The sequence below is a fragment of the Bos javanicus genome, chromosome X, assembly GCF_032452875.1.
Source record: "Bos javanicus breed banteng chromosome X, ARS-OSU_banteng_1.0, whole genome shotgun sequence".
Classification (NCBI taxonomy): domain Eukaryota; kingdom Metazoa; phylum Chordata; class Mammalia; order Artiodactyla; family Bovidae; genus Bos; species Bos javanicus.
This window is the reverse complement of record NC_083897.1, coordinates 76,183,747-76,198,641: the sequence shown is the minus strand read 5'-3', so window position 1 is coordinate 76,198,641 and position 14,895 is coordinate 76,183,747.

The window sequence follows — 14,895 nt, the reverse complement described above, 5'->3', positions numbered from 1 at the left end:
GGGTTGTTCTAGTTTTTGGCAGTTGTGAATAAGACACTCATGAACATTTGGGTTTAGGTATTTGCATGAACTTGGGTTTGCATGGACTTAAGTTTCATTTCTCTAGCAATGTGGTTCTCAAATGGGGGCTATTTTGCAATCCCAAGGGATATCTGACAATATATGTTTGGAGACATTTTGGAGACAAAATGGAGACATTTTGTTTGTCTCATCTTGGTGGAAGGGGGTACTACTTGCATCACTGGAAAGCACAAATCAGGGATGCTGCTAAACATCCTCCAAAGGATAGAACAACCTGCTTCCCACCACCCAATCAAGAATTAGCTGGCCTGATATGTCAATAGTGCCAGGGTTGAGAAATCCTGGTCTAGGGTAAATGCTCAGGAGTTTGTTTGCTGGGTCATATGATGAGTGTCTGTTTGTAAGAAATAACCAAACTCCTCTAGACTGGTTGTGCCATCTTACATTCCTGCCAGTATTATAGGAGAGTTCCAGCTATTCTTGCATTCATGGATCACAGCCTTGTGGCAAAGGGGCTTGTATAACTCAATGACGCTATGAGCCATGTCGTACAGGGCCATCCAAGACAAATGGGTCATAGTGAAGAGTTCCTACAAAATGTGGTCCACTGGAGAAGGAAATGGCAACCCACTCCAGTATTCTTGCTCTGAGAACCCCATAAATAGTATGAAAACACAAAAATATATGACACCAGAATATGAGCCCCACAAGTAGGAAGGGGTCCAATATGCTACTGGTGAAGAAGGGAGGGCAATTACTAATAGCTCCAGAAAGAATGAAGTGGCTGGGCCAAAGTGGAAATGACGCTCTGCTGAGGATATGTCTGTGGTCAAAGTAAAGTTTGATGCTGTAAAGAACAATATTGCATAGGAACCTGCCAAGGATATTGCATAGGAATAGTTAGATCCATGTATCAACCCAGTTCACCAGCAGAAAGTATAGGGATTAAGAGAAGCCACATGGTCCTGGGTAAACAGTGATACCATCACAGCTCTGTTCCTTACTGGCTAGGTGACCTTGGACTACTTATTTTTCTGTGTCTGTTTCCTTATCTAAAAACTGGAACAATGATATTTACTTCATAGAGTTACTTGTTACCCGAGTAAATACATGTAAAATACTAATTACACCTGGCACATGATAAATTATTTCTATTTATTTATTATTTATTGGCTGCATTGAGTCTTAGCTGAGGCACATGGGATCTTTCCTTGTGGCACAGAGGCTTCTCCCTAGTTGTGGTGCACAGGTTTAGTTGCCCCAAGGCATGTGGGATCTTATGTCCCTGACCAGGGATCAAACCCACGTCCCCTGCATTGGAAGGCGTATTCTTAACCACTGGACCACGAGGGAAGTTGCCATTACCTATTTTTATTCGAAAACAAAAGAGGATACATAGAATAGGTGAGAGTTTTGTAAAAGCCAGAAAGGGGTCCTTTCCTCCCAAAAAAGGCATTGCTACAAACCTCAGGGATCTTGCTAGGGAATGTCTCCTGACTCACAAAAAAAATATGTTGTCCAGGGGTTAACCCCCCTCCCCATTATGATGTTTTTGCAAAACATACTATTCTGCTTTTATCTCTTTTTTCTGAGAAACACCTCTACTGAAACCTTGTAGTTTCAGTACTTAAAAGTGAGAAGGACTGGGCTATCAAAGGAAGGTTTCTCAAAGGAGTGTGACACACATGGTAGAAAATCTTGGCCCCAGATACTCTAGAGGTGTATGAAGGAGAGAGTACTAAGGTTAAAACTACTAAGACCTGGCTAGAAGTTTCTCAGTTCTGCCAAGAATTGGCCCTGTAAATGGGTTTTTGTGATGTTTCTTCCTCCCACCCTTTAGTAATGGTTTCAAGTTAGTTCTTGATCATGTTGTAGGTTCAGAATTCAGTCTCTTTACAGGCTGCCGGGGTCCAGCCCCAGCAGGATCCAGGGGTACCCTCAGGATGACGGCCTAGGTGATAAGGATAGCAAAGCGGAGAGATCAGAGGCTTCATCTTCCTTGATTAATACAGAAAGCCAATAAAGCTCCTGTGTTCCAAGGAGTCATCCTGAAAGAAGAACAGAGAGAGAAAAGGAGAGAAAAGGGAAAAAAAGAACAACAAGGGGAGACCAGGCTTCGGTGAGCGAGGCCCATAACTTTATTTTCAAAAGGAACTTTTATACCTTGACTTGTACATAGAGGGAAATGAAAGATGCAAAGTCATACAGAGTCAGCCCAAACATTACATCCGTTTTGTCTTTACCAAAACCAGGATTTTTTCTGCATGCCTTTCTCATAAACAATGTTGTGTACATTATCTTCTGGCCTTGGAGGCCTGTGAACATTTTATGACCCTTTTTTGATAAAGGCTGATCAGCCAGAAAACTTGTTTTCCCTTAAAGTGTTTCTTCTTTATTTCTCCCAGCCTCAGAATGTACTGAACAGAGTTACATTCTCATGGAGCAAAGGTCCAGTGGGTCACAACAAAGAAAGAACCAATTAGCTCAAAGGTCTGATGTGGTTAATTCCAAGGCTGCTACTTGTTTTTCCTACATTCCAACTATGTTAACCAATGAAATCCCAGGTACACAATGGATAAGGGATATGGGAACTTGGCAGCAAGCACTGGCCCAATAATGAAGCCCTTTACCAGTACTATCTATTCTAATAATTTTTCATCCCTTAAAGGACTCTATGCTCATTAGGACTTTTGGAATGTTTTGGCTTCCCGTGCCTTACAAGGCTGGGGAGTTGTGAACAATCATGTGTGTTAATTGCAAGAGTATGGATAAACCTGTCAGGCAAGCTAGAATGCCAACAGAGGGGTTAAAATAGAAATATTCCTTTCATGCCCAGGAGACTTATTAATTAAAGCCCTAAGTTGACTTTTTTCAGAGAAAGGTGGTCGGGGATAGCCCCCTGTTAATGTCAGAAGAGTTGGTGAAAGGCATAATATAATAAACAGTAGACAGATTGTGGTTTTGGGGTAGATGCTCGAGCAGATTCAGGGGGTCCCTTGAGGCCTGATCCGCCTTTGCCTGTCAGGTCTCTTCCGCATGACCTTTGTCATGGGTGGGATCTCCCCTGGTGGCTCCCGGCAACAGGCTTCTCTTGGGCATCATTAGGAGAAAGTAACAAATTCTGCACTTCAAACCAAAGAAAATATAAGACAACACAGGCAATACTGTCAAACTGGCAGCCAAGTTTGTGGTAGAAAGGAGTCACAGGGGAAGGAAGCAGGATGAGACAGCCTGACCACAATGCTCAGACACAGCTGAGATCCGGATGAAGATGAAGCACACCCAATCCATATGTGCAATTCTAGACATTTTGGTTAGAATTTCTCTCAACGCAGGGCTTGAACCAGCAGAGTAACCCCAAGAGCTCCAAGGGAGGAAGAAATCTGGAGAAACTTGTTGGGGGCAGAAGGTGAAATCTTCTCACTAAAAATGTTTGTTTCATAACACATGTCAAGCAGGATTTGAAACTCCCTTAGTTCCTGGAAAAAAAAAAAAGATGAGATCCAAAGAGGAAGAAAATGCTTTTAGCTTGGTCACATGTCCTAAGACCTCAGCAATCATCTTGAGGTTTTGAAGATTCCCAAGAGAAAAGTTTCTCATTTTAGAGAAAGTCTGACTACAGAAAGATGAGCAGTGGGAATATGTACCAAGAGCTTCTCACAGGTATTTTGTTTTCCTTGACCCTTGGTTGCATCTCAGCAATATACAGGGAATTATGGGAAGAAATCCTCCCAGAATGGTAGCAAGAGATAGATAGCAGTATTAGAGACTGGAGGATCAAGAAAATAATGTTTTTTCAAAGTAATTTGTTCACAAATTCCACTACAGACAGTGGCATTACATGGAGGCGGCATAGCATTTCTTTTCATATCACTCAACAAGCCTTATTTCCTACTGCTTATTTCCTACCTTTCCACCTGTACCCGATGACCTGAGAAACTCTAAGAATTTGGGACCTGAAGAGATATCTGCACCTCCATGTTCACTGCAGTACTATTCACAATAGCAAAGATCTGGAAATAAATGTCCAACAGCGGATGAATGGATAAAGAAAATGTGGTATGTATATGCAGGGAATAAAATTCATCCATAAAAAATAGGGAAATCTTGCCACTTGCAACAATATGGATACACTTTGAGAGCACTATGCTAAGTGAAATAAGTCAGAGAAAGACAAATACTATATAAGCTCGCTCTTATGTGGAATCTAAAACACCAAATTCATAGAAACAGAGACCAGATTTGTGGTTGCCAGAGGCAGGAGGTGAGGGTAGGGCAATTGGGTGAAGGTGTTCAAAAGGTACAAGCTTCCGGTTATAAGATAAATAAGTTCTGAGGATCTAATGTACAGCATGATGACTATAACTAAAAGTACCATTTTGTATATTTGAAAATTGCTAAAAACAGTAGGTCTTAACAGTTCTCTTCACAAGGAAAAAATTTTTTGTAACTATGTGAGGTGATGGATTTTAGCTAAACTTATTGTGATAATCATTTTTCAACATATACAAATATCACATCATTGTGTTGTATACCTTACACAATTTTATGTGTCAATTATATAACAATATAACAATAAAACTGGAATAAAAGAATTTGGGATCCCCAAGTACATCCTAAATTAGGTGCTGCTGTAACTACTAGGCAGAATATACTTTCTAACTTTTCACAGTCCTTTAAAAATGCACTTGTTAGTCTAATAAACTCACTAAGATTACATATGCAAGTTTAGAGCTAATTTTGATTTTGACTACCACAGTGATTCTTGACTGGGTTTCACAACACCTCAGAAGTATCAAGAGTAAGCATTTAAAAGAAAAGAATAGAATCCTAGATAGCATTCTGGGCCCATGTCACCCTCAGTCCCTTCAGCAGTACTTGGAGAGCAGGTGTCAAGATCTGTTTGCACCACCTGTGCTGAGGTGGTAAGAGCACTGGAGTGGAGGTCAAGAGGACTGGATTTGTTATGTATTGAAGTATAGCTGATTTACAATGTTGTATTAGTTTCTGGTGTACAGCAAAGTGATTCAGTTATACATATACATATTCTTTTCCATTGTAGGTTATTACAAGATATTCCTGTGCTATACAGTGGAACCTTGTTGTTTATCTATCCTATATATAGTAGTTTGTATCTACTAATTCCAAACTCCTAATTTATCCTTCCCCATCTCTGCTTCAATCACCCTAATTTTGTTTTATATGTCTAAGAGACTGTTTCTATTTTGTAAGTAACTTCATCTGTATCATTTTTTAGATCACACATTTAAGTAATATCATGATATTCATCTTTCTTGAACTTACTTCACTCAGTATAATAATCTCTATGTCCATCCATGTTATTGCAAATGGCACAGCTTCATTCTTGTTTATGTCTCAGCAATATTCCATTGTCTATATGTACCACATCTTCTTTATCCTTTCCTCTGTTGATGGACATCTAAGTTGTTTTCATGTCCTGGCTATTGTAAAGAGTGCTGCAATGAACTCTGGTGTGCATGTATCTTTTTTTTTTTTTCTTTCATTTTTTAAAAAATTTTATTTTATTTTTAAACTTTACAATATTGTATTAGTTTTGCCAAATATCAAAATGAATCCACCACAGGTATACCTGTGTTCCCCATCCTGAACCCTCCTTCCTCCTCCCTCCCCATACCCTCCCTCTGGGTCGTCCCAGTGCACCAGCCCCAAGCATCCAGTATTGTGCATCGAACCTGGACTGGCGACTCGTTTCATATATGATATTATACATGTTTCAATGCTATTCTCCCAAATCTCCCCACCCTCTCCCTCTCCCACAGAGTCCATAAGACTGATCTATACATCAGTGTCTCTTTTACTGTCTCGTACACAGGGTTATTGTTACCATCTTTCTAAATTCCATATATATGCGTTAGTATACTGTATTGGTGTTTTTCCTTCTGGCTTACTTCACTCTGTATAATATGTTCCAGTTTCATCCATCTCATTAGAACTGATTCAAATGTATTCTTTTTAGTGGCTGAGTAATACTCCATTGTGTATATGTACCATAGCTTTCTTATCCATTCATCTGCTGATGGGCATCTAGGTTGCTTCCATGTCCTGGCTATGGCTTTCTCTGGGTATATTCCTGGGAGTGGGATTGGTGGGTCATATGATAGCTCTATTTTTAGTTTTTTTCTAAGGAAATGCCATACTGTTTTCCACAGTGGCTATACCAATTTACATTCCCACCAACAGTGTAGGAGGGTTCCCTTTCTCTGCACCAAGAGGCCTGGATTTGAGTCTCAACCCCATGAAATCAGTTACTAGCTGAGTGCAAAGTCATGCTACTTGTCTTGGTCTCCTTTCCTTTCCTGTAAAATTTCGCAGGGAAATATATGACAGAACTGTAAATTGGAAAGAGCTAATTCCAGACTGTCTTTTTCTGGGTGTCAGGCCCATAGACTCCTCAAAGTAGAGCATGAAGTATGGATCATCTCTGCTCTCATCTCCCCTATCCTCAGCTGAGTTTTCAAGTCATAATGCTGTCAAGAAACTTTCAAGAATTGAAATAAAAGCATCCACTCTTTCCAATTTCACAGAGAAAGCATAGAATATTAAAAAAATAATAGTAATAACAAGATATAAACAGTTTAATTTGTGGCAGACTTTCAGCCAATACTGTTAGAATGCCTGTTTGCAGATGAGTTCAGTTCAGTCGCTCAGTTGTGTCCAACTCTTTGCGACCCCATGAGCCTCAGCACGCCAGGCCTCCCTGTCCATCACCAACTCCCGGAGTCTACCCAAACTTATGTCCATTGAGTCGGTGATACCATCCAACCATCTCATCCTCTGTCATCCCCTTCTCCTCCTGCCCTCAATCTTTCCCAGCATCAGGGTCTTTTCAAATAAGTCAGCTCTTCGCATCAGGTGGCCAAAGTATTGGAGTTTCGGCTTCAAAATCAGTCCTACCAATGAACACGCAGGACTGATCTCCTTTAGGATGGACTGGTTGGATCTCCTTGCAGTCCAAGGGACTCTCAAGAGTCTTCTCCAACACCACAGTTCAAAAACATAAATTCTTCAGTGCTCAGCTTTCTTTCTAGTCCAACACTCACATCCATACATGACTACTGGGAAAACCATAGCCTTGATTAGACAGACCTTTGTTGACAAAGTAATGTCTCTGCTTTTTAATATGCTGTCTAGGTTGGTCATAACTTTCCTTCCAAGGAATAAATGAAAGAGTGTCATACTCTCAGGTTCTGTGTGAGTCATGAAACTGTGTTTTCTAAAAACTTTCACTAGGACCTTACCCACATTTTAGAGGGAAAATTCCTTTGGTCCTTTCCTCTTTCTACAAGTTTAAGAATGTCTCTGAAGTGATGGCTTATGGTGAGTGGTGTCAGATTTGTGATCTCTGAAGAAGAGAATTTTGATTCAGAACCAGAGAGTCAGCTTCAGGCACTCAGAGCTTCATGTGGGAAGTTTTATTACAGTGAAAAAGGGATAGAAAAAGCTTCTGGCATAGACATCAGAAGGGGGCAGAGAGTGTCCCACTCACTAGTTTGTGTAGGGCTTTATATATTTTGGGGCTTCCCTGGCGACTCAGATGGTAAACTGTCTGTCTGCAATGCAGGAGACCCGGGTTTGATCCCTGGGTTGGGAAGATCCCCTGCAGAAGGAAATGGCAGCCCACTCCAGTACTCTTGCCTGGAAAATCCCATGAACGGAGGAGTCTGGTAGGCTACAGTCCACGGGGTCTCAAAGAGTTGGACATGACTGAGCAACTTCAATTTCACTTTATATACTTTTTCAATTGGTTACTAACAATGGAAAGGTCTTACCAGACCCACTCACACAACATACATCTTAAGATAACAGGATAGTCAGAAGGTTCTTGTTAAGGAGAAACATGTCCTAGATCACGATATATTGTTGTTATATAATCATTAGCATAGAGCTTAGGAAAAACATACCCTTGAGCAAGATATGCACCTGAACGGCGGCCACGTGGCACGGGAGCGACTTCGAGGAGATACCCCACGTCCAAGGGCAAAGAAGTCTTGTGTGCAATAGGACCCAGAGACCCCACAGAGACTGAGAACTTATTTGAGCGTCTCCTTTGGAGATAAGGGTCAGTAGTGGACTTCTGCAGGGGCAGGGGCTCTGGGTGCAGCAGACTTGGGTATGGCATAAGCCCTCTTGGAGGTCACCATTAACCCCACCATAGAGCTGCAAGAACTTACAAAGGACTGGGAAATAGACTGTTGAAGGGCACAAACAGAACCTTGTGTGCACCAGGACCCAGGAGAAAGGAGCAGTAACCCCACAAGAGATTGACCTAGACTTGCCCAGGAGTGTCAAGGACTATCCAGTGGAGGCGTGGGTCGGCGGTGGCCTGTTGCAGGGTTGGGGGCACTGAGTATAGCAGTACATGCAGGGGACATTTTGAAGGAGGTGGCCATTATCTTCATTACCTCCACCATAGTTTGAAGGAAGTCACTTAGTCGTGTCCAACTCTTTGTGACCCCCATGGACTGTAGCCCACCAGGCTCCTCCGTCCATAGGAAGAATACTGGAGTGGGTTGCCATTTCCTTCTCTAGGGGATCTTCCTGACTCAAGGATTGAACCCAGGTCTCCCACATTGCAGGCAGATGCTTTAACCTCTGAGCCAGGGATGATGAATAGTATGGCCCCAGGTAAATAACAGGGAGGGAACACAGCTCCATCCATCAACAGAAAATTGGATTAAAGATTTACTGATCATGGCCCTGCCCATCAGAACAAGACCCAGTTTGCCCCTCAGTCAGTCTCTCCTATCAGGAAGCTTCCATAAGCCTCTTATCCTTTTCCATCAGAGGGCAAACAGACTGAAAATTACAATCACAGAAAACTAACCAATCTGATCACATGCACCACAGCCTTCTCTAACTCAATGAAACTGTGAGCCATGCCGTGTAGGGCCACCCAAGATGGATGGGTCATGGTGGAGAGCTCTGACAAACGTGGCCCACTGGAGAAGGGAATAGCGAACCACTTCAGTACTCTTGCCTTGAGAACCACATGAACAGTATGAAAAGGCAAAAATATAAGACACTGAAAGATGAACTCCCCAAGTCAGTAGATGCCCAACATGCTACTGGAGATCAGTGGAGAACTAACTCCAAAAAGAATGAAAGACGGAGCCAAAGCAGAAACAACACCCAGTTGTGGATATGACTGGTGATAGAAGCAAAGTCTGATGCTGTAAAGAGCAATATTGCATAGGAACTTGGAATGTTAGGTCCATGAATCAAGGCAATTGGAAGTGGTCAAACAGGAGATCGCAAGAGTGAACGTCAACATTTTAGGAATCAGCAAACTAAAATGGACTGGAATGGGTGAATTTAACTCAGATGACCATTATATCTACTACTGTGGGCAAGAATCCCTTAGAAGAAATGAAGTAGCCATCATAGTAAACAAAAGAGTTCGAAAAGCAGTACTTGGATGCAATCTCAAAAACAACAGAATGATCTCTGTTCATTTCCAAGGCAAACAATTCAATATCAGAGTAATCCAAGTCTATGCCCCGACCAATAATGCTGAAGAAGCTGAAGTTGAATGGTTCTATGAAGACCTACAAGACCTTCTAGAACTAACACCCAAAAAAGATGTCCTTTTCATTATAGGGGACTGGAATGCAAAAGTAGGAATTCAAGAAATACCTGGAGTAACAGGCAAATTTGGCCTTGGAGTACAAAATGAAGCAGGGCAAAAGCTAACAGAGTTTTGCCAAGAGAACACACTGGTCATAGCAAACAAACTCTTCAACAACACAAGAGAAGACTCTACACGGACATTACCAGATAGTCAACACCAAAATCAGAATGATTATGTTCTTTGCAGCCAAAGATGGAGAAGCTCTATACAGTCTGCAAAAACAAGACCAGGAGCTGACTATGGCTCAGATCATGAACTCCTTATTGCCAAATGCAGACTTAAATTGAAGAAAGTAGGGAAAACCACTAGACCATTCAGGTATGACCTAAATCAAATCCCTTATGATTATACAGTGAAAGTGAAAAACAGATTCAAGGGATTAGATCTGAGAGACAGAGTGCCTGAAGAACTATGGATGGAGGTTTGTGACATTGTACAGGAGACAGGGATCAAGACCATCCCCAAGAAGAAGAAATGCAAAAAGCAAAATGGCTGTCTGAGGAGGCCTTACAAATAGCTGTGAAAAGAAGAGAAGTGAAAAGCAAAGGAGAAAAGGAAAGACACCATTTGAATGCAGAGTTCCGAAGAACAGCAAGGAGAGATAAGAAAGCCTCCCTCAGTGATCAGTGCAAAGAAATAGAGGAAAACAATAGAATGGGAAAGACTAGAGATCTCTTCAAGGAAATTAGAGATATCAAGGGAACATTTCATGCAAAATGGGCACAATAAAGCACAGAAATGCTATGGACCTAACAGAAGCAGAAGATATTAAGAACAGATGGCAAGAATAAACAGAAGAACTATACAAGAAAAATCTACATGACCCAGATAATCAGGATGGTGTGATCACTCACCTAGAGCCAGACATCCTGGAATGTGAAGTTAAGTGGGCCTTAGGAAGCATCATTACAAACAAAGCTAGTGGAGGTGATGGAATTCCAGTTAAGCTATTTCAAATCCTAAAAGATGATGCTGTGAAAGTACTGCACTCAATATGCCAGCAAATTTGGAAAACTCAGCAGTGACCACAGGACTAGAAAAGGTCAGTTTTCATTCCAATCCCAAGGAAAGGCAATGCCAAAGAATGCTCAAACTACCACACAATTGCACTCATCTCACACGCTAGCAAAGTAATGCTCAAAATTCTCCAAGCCAGGCTTCAACGGTACATGAACTGTGAATTTCCAGATGTTCAATCTGGATGGAGAAAAGGCAGAAGAACCAGAGATCAAACTGCCAACATCTGTTGGATCATTGAAAAAGCAAGGGAGTTTCAGAACAACATCTACTTATATTTTATTGACTATGCCAAAGCCTTTGACTGTGTGGATCACAACAAACTGTGGAAAATTCTTAAAGAAATGGGAGTATCAGAACACCTGACCTGCCTCCTGAGAAATCTGTATGCAGGTCAAGAAGCAATAGTTAGAACTGGACATGGAACAACAGACTGGTTCCAAATTGGGAAAGGAGTACGTCAAGGCTGTATATTGTCACCCTGCTTATTTAACGTCTATGCAGAGTACATCATGAGAAACGCTGGGCTGGAGGAAGTACAAGCTGGAATCAAGATTTCTGGGAGAAATATCAATAACCTCAGATATGCAAATGACACCATACTTAAGGCAGAAACGAAGAAGAATTAAAGTGCCTCTTGACGAAAGTGAAAGAGGAGAGTGAAAAGTTGGCTTAAAACTCAACATTTAGAAAACTAAGATCATGGCATCTGGTCCCATCTCTTCATGGCAAATAGAAACAGTGGAAACATGGGAAACAGTGGAAACAGTGTCAGACTTTATTTTTCTGCGCTCCAAAATCACTGCAGATGGTGACTACAGCCATGAAATTAAAAGACGCTTACTCCTTGGAAGGAAAGTTATGACCAACCTAGATAGCATATTCAAAAGCAGAGACATTACTTTGCCAACAAAGGTCCGTCTAGTCAAGGCTGTGGTTTTTCCAGTGGTCATGTATGGATGTGAGAGTTGGACTGTGAAGAAAGCTGAGCGCCGAAGAATTGATGCTTTTGAACTGTGGTGTTGGAGAAGACTCCTGAGAGTTCCTTGGATTGCAAGGAGATCCAACCAGTCCATTCTAAAGGAGATCAGCCCTGGGATTTCTTTGGAAGGAATGATGCTAAAGCTGAAACTCCAGTACTTTGGCCACCTCATGCAAAGAGTTGACTCATTGGAAAAGACTCTGATGCTGGGAGGGATTGGGGGCAGGAGGAAAAGGGGACGACAGAGGATGAGATGGCTGGATGGCATCACCGACTCGATGGACGTGAGTATGAGTGAACTCTGGGAGTTGGTGATGGACAAGGAGGCCTGGCGTTCTGGAATTCATGGGGTTGCAAAGAGTCGGACATGACTGAGTGACTGAACTGAACTGAACTGAATGTATCTACTTGTATAGATACGTTGTAGATACAGTGTCTACTTAGCCCTAGACCCTGTATCTCCTTGTGCCTAACTGATGTCAGTCCTGTTCATTACCTTTATGATCTGGGGATGCATATTTACACTCTCAGAGACTCAGCTTCCTCATTCACAAAATGGGAATAATAATATAACACCTATATTACAAGGTTGTAATAAGGATTAAGTGAAATCTTGCATGAAAAATATTCAGTTCAGTTAAGTTCAGTTGCTCAGTCATGTCCGGCACCACATGGAATCTTCCTGGACCAGCGGTCGAACCAGTGACCCCTGCATTGGCAGGTAGATTCTCACCACTAGACTACCAGGGAAGTCCAGGTGTGTTATCTTATATTCAAGGGGACCAGATGTTGCAGTCTGCTACAGCTCAATTAGTGCCTATTGTGTTTAATGCCACTTTCACTTTCAAAAGTGTCCTAATTTGGTTGATAAATTATATGTAGTCATCTTTTTTATGTCATGTTCCTTTTTTCTTTCTGTTCAGAACATAACTGAAGAATTCCTTAGGTTGTCCTGTTGTCCCCAGTATATCTTATTTTATAGGCATGTTTCTTTTTTACATTTATCCTAGCTAGGTACTGTGTGCTATAGCTTCTCTTCACTTCTAGAAAGTCCAATAAAAAGGAATAAATTTAAACTGCAGAGAATAAGGCTGGAAGATCAGGACGATAAGGAACCACTAAACAAATACTTGTATATGTAAACTGAGAAGGTTGCGGACTCTCCTTTCCTGGACTTTGACAAATTGGCTCAGAATTCATCTGTTGTGTATTATGTATGCAGAGGCCTGTTTGATGGTCTTTGGAAGTCCCTCCCAGTCCTGAAATTCTCTACTTAAAAAAAAAAAATTATTTATTTATTTGAGTGCATCGAGCCTTAGTTGCTTCTCTCTGGAGGTAGCATGCAGGCTTGGTTCCCCACAGCACATGGGATCTTAGTTCCCTTACCAGGGTTCAAACCCACATCCCTTGAACTGCAAGGCAGATCCTTAACTACTGGGCCACCAGGGAAGTCCCTCTAACTACTTTTTAAAGCTAGATTAGCAATAAAGGTCAGTTAGCTATATCTGGAGCTAGGATCTGCAGATGATCCCAGGATGGATTAAGCCATAGGGCAAGAAAATCTCTCTTGGGAAAGGAGCAGATTGGTGGCAGTCTAGACACCTCTTAGTGAAATTTCTAGGTCCATCTATCTAAAGCTGGTTCCTAACCTCATCCACAGAAGTCAAGGGCAGTGTAGCCTGTACCCTATTCTGCCTAAGTCATACTTCTACTCCTCATTTTTCCATTTAACAGCACCTGGCTTATGGGGGGAAGGATGGGGGGAAGGGATAGTTAGGGAGTTACATGTACACACTGCTATATTTAAAATAGATAACCAACAAAGACCTATTGTATAGCACTGGGAACTCTGCTCGAAGTTATGTGGCAGTCTGGATGGGAGGGGTGTTTGAGGGAGAATGGATACATGTATATGTACGGCTGAATCCCTTCACAACTTGAAACTATCACAACACATTTGTTAATCGGCTATACCGCAATACAAAATAAAATTTTTTTTTTAAGTACAAAAAAAAAAAAAAAAAAAAAAGAGCAGCCAGCTTAGCTTCTTGCATGGGAGAGGCCAGAGTGCCCAAAGCCCCATCTGCTCTGAAAGCTCTCTGGTGACTGGAGACTAAGTAAACCACAGTTTTCTGAATCAGCCTCTTGCATAACTTTGTTATTTAAGGTCAAACTTTACCAGTGTTAGTGAGTTACAACTTCCCTCCCAACCCCCATGCTACCTCTACTTTCATTTCCAACTCCACCCAGTGCTGGTTCCTGTTGCCCAAACAAAATAATGCTTCTGTGGAGTACACAGTAGCCTTCAGCCCCTTCTTGGGTTTTGCTGAAATGGCCCAGGAATTCAGACATGGTTCTAGACCCACCCCACCTCCCCAGCATGGTCAAGAGGATATTTGCAGCCCCTTTAGCAACACAGAATATTTCTTCCTATGCCCCTCTCCATTGGGCTCCTTGGCCCCTCTGTTCAGTTCTGCTTTTCTCCAGGAGGAACTCCAGTTGATGGGTAACATACAGAGAGACCATGGGCTGACCAGAAGCCTGGTTGCTCAGTGCTCCACAACAAGCTTTTGGCCTGAGTTACAATCGATATTAGGCCACTGATTGACTTCTAGATTATAGATGAGGAAACCAAGACTGAAGCAAGTATATAATTTGAGCATAGCTGGTAAGTGACAGAGCTGGAACTTGAAGCCAGATTTTCCAGATTTCAAAGCTGAGTCTACTTCTAGTCAGGTCAGCCCAAGAACTTCCCACCTCTTTTTCTTACTTCCCAGGAATGAGATGGGTTGAGACGATAAGGTGCTCCCTGTAAGATTTTTAAATGGGTTTTAGAGAATGCAAAGGCTTCAGGCTTCTTACGGTCCAGGCAATGAGCAATCAGTTAACAATCTGTCTTGCTGAGAGACGCACTGGAAATCAACTTGTATTAGGCTTGTATAAACTGTTAAAATTAGGTCCTCTTATGGTATAGTCTTGGCACAGAGTCAAAGCACAAATCCAACTTCAACAACTTTTTCTTAAACTCTTTTCTGTAGATTTTCTTAAAGATACATGGGTTTACATAGCATGTCAAACAGTAAGGCTTGATAAAATTCCCCTTCTCTTGTCCATCTCCACAGCCACAGTTCAAATATCTTTCTGCCACTTCCTCTTCACTCTTTCTTTCCCACTCCATGTTGCTCTCTCTACTTCTTCCTTTTCA